The sequence below is a fragment of the Emys orbicularis genome, chromosome 8 (assembly GCF_028017835.1).
Source record: "Emys orbicularis isolate rEmyOrb1 chromosome 8, rEmyOrb1.hap1, whole genome shotgun sequence".
NCBI classification, from domain to species: domain Eukaryota; kingdom Metazoa; phylum Chordata; order Testudines; family Emydidae; genus Emys; species Emys orbicularis.
This window is the reverse complement of record NC_088690.1, coordinates 39,072,758-39,078,844: the sequence shown is the minus strand read 5'-3', so window position 1 is coordinate 39,078,844 and position 6,087 is coordinate 39,072,758.

Below are 6,087 nucleotides of genomic sequence, written 5' to 3'. Positions count from 1 at the left end.
TCCCGGCCGGCGCCCCAACTCGCCGCCGCCGCTTCCGGGTGGAGGGACGGCGCTCAGCCTCCGCAGCGCCTCTCTGTCGCTCCCCACCGCTGCCGAGGAGGGTTAACCTGCCCCAGGCAGGGACGACAGAGTGCCCCTCTCACCGGGCTCCCTGGGGCACGGGGCTTGCGCCCTCCCCCGGCAGCCCCAGCAGCTTGGCTGTAGCGACACAGCCTGTTGCTGAAAGCTGTGTAGTGCAGACAAGCCCTGAGGTTATCATAAACCGAAGGGGTTGGGCCAGCATAGCTCACAAGCGCTGAAGATTTTTGTCCCTCATCCCCACCACACCCATCAACCAGGACTGACTAAAGTGGCTCCAGGGTCCTTGGTTTGTTTAAAAGAGCTGCAAGGCCCGGGGGAGAGGGGGTTCATTGTCCCGATAGGCATGGAATGGTATCCTTTCCCCATGGGACCAATCCAGGTTCCCATTAAGCTTGATTTATGTATAACAGACAAAGAGTAGTACTACTACACTTATTGTTGGACATCATACTGTTGCATCACCCTACCCAAAGAACTCTGTGTAGCTCAAAAGCTTGTCTCAGTTGCCAACACAAGTTGGTCCAATTACAAATACTGTATTTTCTCACCCTCTTTGCCCCAGTACCACTTATGACAGCAGACTCCACCATCCATGGGATAGAAGAGCAATGGAATAGTATTGGCAAAATAACATTAAGAAATGGGGTTGAGACACCCGTTAGAGAGGATGTTTAAACTGGGTAGGAAATACTCATAATAGGGTTGGAAGTGTGGTTAAAGTTAACTAAACCCTTGTGTACAAATAGTTTTTCTACTAGTACAACTGTGTTGGCAAGGGGGGTGTATGATATTTAAAAAAAAAACAGTAGAGTTATACTGGTATAACTCAAGGTGGATGCAGTTATGCCCATATTAATGGGCCTTAGGAGAAATCTAATAACTTAGTGGGGTAGCCTGAGCTGACAACTTAAGTAAAAAGAATACTAAAAGATTTCCAGGGAGTTGATTCTGATGTCACATAGAATCATAGATTAGGGTTGGAAGAAACCTCAGGAGGTTATCTAGTTCAAGCCCCTGCTCAAACCAGGACCAACCCCAACTAAATCATCCCAGCCAGGGCTTTGTCAAGCCAGGCCTTAAAAACCTCTAAGGATGGGGATTCCACCACCTCCCTAGGTAACCCATTCCAGTGCTTCACCACCCTCCCAGTGAACTAGATTTTCCTAATATCCAACCTAGACCTCCCCCACTACAACTTGAGACCATTGCTTCTTGTTCTTTCATCTGCCACCACTGAGAACAGCCTAGCTCCATCCTCTTTGGAACCCCACGTCAGGTAGTTGAAGGCTGCTATCAAATCCCCCCTCACTCTTCTCTTCTGCAGACTAAATAAGTCCAGTTCCCCTCCCTCAGCGTCTTCTTGTAAGTCATGTGCCCCAGCCCCCTAATCATTTTCATTGCCCTCCGCTGAACTCTCTCCAATTTGTCCACATCCTTTCAGGGGGAGGGGCAAAAATGGATGCAGTACTCCAGATGTGGCCTCAGCAGTGCCGAATAGAGGGGAATAATCACTTCCCTCGATCTGCTGGCAATGCTCCTACTAATACAGTCCAATATGCCATTAGCCGCCTTGGCAACAAGGGTACACTGTTGACTCATATCCAGCTTCTCGTCCACTGTAATCCCCAGGTCCTTTTCTGCAGAACTGCCGCTTAACCAGTCGGTCCCCAGCCTGTAGCAGTGCATGGGATTCTTCCATCCAAAATTGTCTGCACTTGTCCTTGTTGAACCTCATCAGATTTCTTTTGGCCCAATCCTCCAATTTGTCAAGGTCACTCTGGACCCTATCCCTACCCTCCAGCGTATCTACCTCTCCCCACATCTTAGTGTTATCTGTGAACTTGCGAAGAGTGCAATCCATCCCATCATCCAGATCAATTAATGAAGATGTTGAACAAAACTGGCCCCAGGACTGACCCCAGGAGCACTCCGCTTGATACCGGCTGCCACCTAGACATCGAGCCCTTGATCACTACCCATTAAGCCCGACGATCTATCCACTTTATAGTCCATTCATCCAATCCATACTTTTTTTAACTTGCAGGCAAGAATACTGGGGGAGACTGTATCAAAAGCTTTGCTAAAGTCAAGATATATCACATCCACCGCTTTCCCCATATCCACAGAGTCAGTTATCTCATCATAGAAGGCAATGAGGTTGGTCAGGCATGACTTGCCCTTGGTGAATCCATGTGGACTGTTCCTGATCACCTTCCTATCCTCCAAGTGCTTCAAAATTGATTCCTTGAGGACCTGCTCCATGATTTTTCCAGGGACTGAGGTGAGGTTAACTGGTCTGTAGTTCCCTGGATTCTCCTTCTTCCCTTTTTTAAAGGTGGGCACTGTATTTGCTTTTTTCCAATCATCCGGGACCTCCCCTAATAGCCACGAGTTTTCAAAGATAATGTCCAATGGCTCTGCAGTCACATCAGCCAACTCCCTCAGCACCCTCAGATCTGGACCCATGGACTTGTGCATATCCAGCTTTTCTAAATAGTCCTTAACCTGTTCTTTCACCACTGAGGGTTGCTCACCTCTTCCCTCATACTGTGCAGCCCAGTGCAGCAGTCTGGGAGATTACCTTGTCTGTGAAGACCAAGGCAAAAAAAAAAAACATTGAGTACTTCAGCTTTTTCCACATCCTCTGTCACTAGGTTGCCTCCCCCATTCAGTAAGTATCCCACACTTTCCCTGACCTTCTTGCTAACATACCTGTAGAAACCCTTCTTGTTATGTTTCAGATCCCTTGCAAGCTGCAACTCCAGTTGTGCTTTGGCCTTCCTGATTACACCCCTTCATGCTTGGGAAATATTTTTATACTCCTCCCTAGTCATCTGTCCAGGTTTCCACTTCTTGTAAGCTTTCTTTTTGTATTTAAGCTCACTAAAGATTTCTCTGTTAAGCCAAGCTGGTCGCCTGCCATATTTGTTATTCTTTCTGCACAGCAGGATGGTTTTTTCCTGTGCCCTCAATAAGGCTTCTTTTAAAAACAGCCAGCTCTCTTGGACTCCTTTCCCCATAATATTAGCCTCCCAGGGGATTCTGCCCATCAGTTCCCTGAGGCAGTCAGTCTGCTTTTCTGAAGTCCAGGGTCTGAAGTCCATCTTATATGACAGGGATAAATCATGAATGCAACTTGTGCATTAAAGTTGTGATATGGGCTGCAACTGCAATAAAAAGTAAGGTATTCAAAAGTTTAACAAATGGAGGAGGATGGGGGTGCCGAAGACACTCCTGGCCCGTGGTGCCATTTGGTCTAGGGTCAGCTCTGGTCTATATAATCAATAATAAATAAATGGTATAGGGAAGAGAGAATCCTGATGAGCTTCAACATGGTATTAGTCTGATCGCTCGTGAGATTAGAAAACCTACAATTAAAGCTGTCCCCACTTTACTGTAATTTGATGCCATAAATAATTAGGCTTTTAAAGCTTTATTCTCCCTTTGATTTACAGAGATAACTGCCATTAACAGTAATGGATCTAGTGTGTATCACACACTAAAGGGAGATTATGGACTCCTTAATCTGATGAAATTTGTTAATTTGAGTTCTTTTAACAAGATCACCAGAAGTACAGGACACTGTTCGAGCTGGGATAAAAAAAAAGTTTTCATTATTAATAAACTACATCACTAAACCTTTTAACAAACCTAATTGAAATACAGGCCCAAAAGGAACGAAAGAAAAAAAAGTCTTTCAGATGGATCTCTTTACTTATCTGGAGAGTGAATGTTTGTTAGATGCTTTGGCTGTACAAAGAGACATAATTATGCCAAAGCACAGAGACACCTTCTGCCCTCCAGTGTGCCTGAATTCCACTACAAAAGATAAAAATAAGGAAGGAACCATTTTTGTTCATTTGTTGAAAAACTGCAAAATTTTTATCAAAATGAATGTTTTCATTTTGGTGGAAAATCCATTGTTTCAGTCTAAAGTTTTAGCAAAAAAACAAAACAAAAACCCACCAGCCGTAGTGCTGATTTTGACATAACGGTCCTCTTTGCTCACTTGCCGGACATATAAAGCATCCCAAACCTTTCTGGGGCACATGCATCATTACCCTGAATACCTTTTTATAAATTGATGTTGCAGTACCCTTTATGCAGTGAAGTATACAGTAGTTCCCCCTTGTAATTTTATCCCACCTAGTTTACGGGAGGTAGGTGCTATTTTTATTTCTATAAATGCCCAATCCTTTAAGCAAAACAAACAAAAACATATAGTACTCAGGGCCGGCTCCAGGCACCAGCTTGGCAAGCAGGTGCTTGGGGCGGCCACTCCAGAGAGAGGCGGCAGGTCCAGCTATTCGGCGGCAATTCGGCGGACGGTCCCTCACTCCTGCTCGGAGCGAAGGACCTTCCGCCGAATTGTCGCCGCAGATTGCGATCGCGGCTTTTTTTTTTTTTTTGGCTGCTTGGGGCGGCCAAAACCCTGGAGCCGGCCCTGATAGTACTAAGCTATTTACCTCAATAACAGCCCTTGTCAAAATATCCACAGTTCCAAAATCTCTGGTTGGTTTTAATTTATTTTCTAATGCAGATGTTAGATGGCAATGGAAACTAGCCCATCCGCTTCTTTTGAGGAATTAAAGGAATAGTGTTGCTATTATTTCTTTCGAATAATCTTTTAGCTTGACTGTGGAGGCCTTTGTCAGCAAGTTCAATGTAACCTGAAAACAAAAGCCCAAGTGTGTTGTTTCAAGAAGCCCCTTTTTCAGTATACACTTTTACCATTTGAAAACAGATCAGAATGAACTGGAATCTTGTATCAGTCTCAGCCTAGAGGGTTTTACCTACTAACATATGAAGGAAAAGACGGTTACTCACCTTTGTAACTGTTGTTCTTCGAGATGTGTTGCTCATATCCATTCCAATTAGGTGTGCGCGCGCCGCGTGCACGATCGTCGGAGAATTTTCTACCCTAGCAACACCCGGTGGGTCGGCTGTGGAGCCCCCTGGAGTGGCGCCTTCATGGCGCTGGATATATACCCCAGCCGACCCAGCGCCCCCTCAGTTCCTTCTTGCCGGCTACTCCGACAGTGGGGAAGGGGGGCGGGTTTGGAATGAATATGAGCAACACATCTCGAAGAACAACAGTTACAAAGGTGAGTAACCGTCTTTTCTTCTTCGAGTGCTTGCTCATATCGATTCCAATTAGGTGACTCCCAAGCCTTACCTAGGTGGTGGGGTCAGAGTGAGACATCGCTGTGTGCAAAACCGCTGATCCGAATGCAGCATCGTCTTTGGATTGCTGTACCAGCGCATAGTGAGCGGCGAATGTGTGGACTGATGACCAAACCGCCGCTTTACAGATGTCCTGGATCGGGAGCTGAGCCAGGAAGGCGGTCGAGGAGGCTTGGGCCCTCGTGGAGTGGGCGGTGAGGCGCGGCGTCGGGACACCGGCCAGGTTGTAGCAAGCACGAATACAGGATGTGATCCAAGAGGACAGGCACTGTGAGGAGACCGGTGAGCCTTTCATCCGGTCAGCCACTGCAACGAAGAGTTGTGTCGTCTTCCTAAACGGCTTTGTACGGTCAATATAGAAAGCCAGGGCCCTGCGTACGTCCAAGGAACGCATACGCTGGTCTTGACGGGTAGCGTGTGGCTTAGGATGGAAGACCGGGAGAAATATATCCTGGTTCACATGAAAAGGTGAAACTACCTTGGGAAGAAAGGCAGGGTGGGGGCGAAGCTGCACCTTGTCCTTATGGAAAACAGTCTATGGAGGCTCAGACGTAAGCGCCCTGAGTTCAGAAACGCGCCTTGCTGAAGTGATGGCTACAAGGAAGGCTGTCTTCCAAGATAAGTACAGGAGTGAACAGGTAGCCAATGGCTCGAACGGGGGCCCTGTGAGCTTTGAGAGAACCAGGTTGAGATCCCACGTCGGAACGGGCTGGCGTTGCTGTGGGTACAGTCGGTCTAAGCCCTTGAGGAATCTAACGACCATCGGGTTAGAGAAGACCGAGGAAGCGAGTTCTCCTGGGTGGAACGCCGAAATAGCGGCCA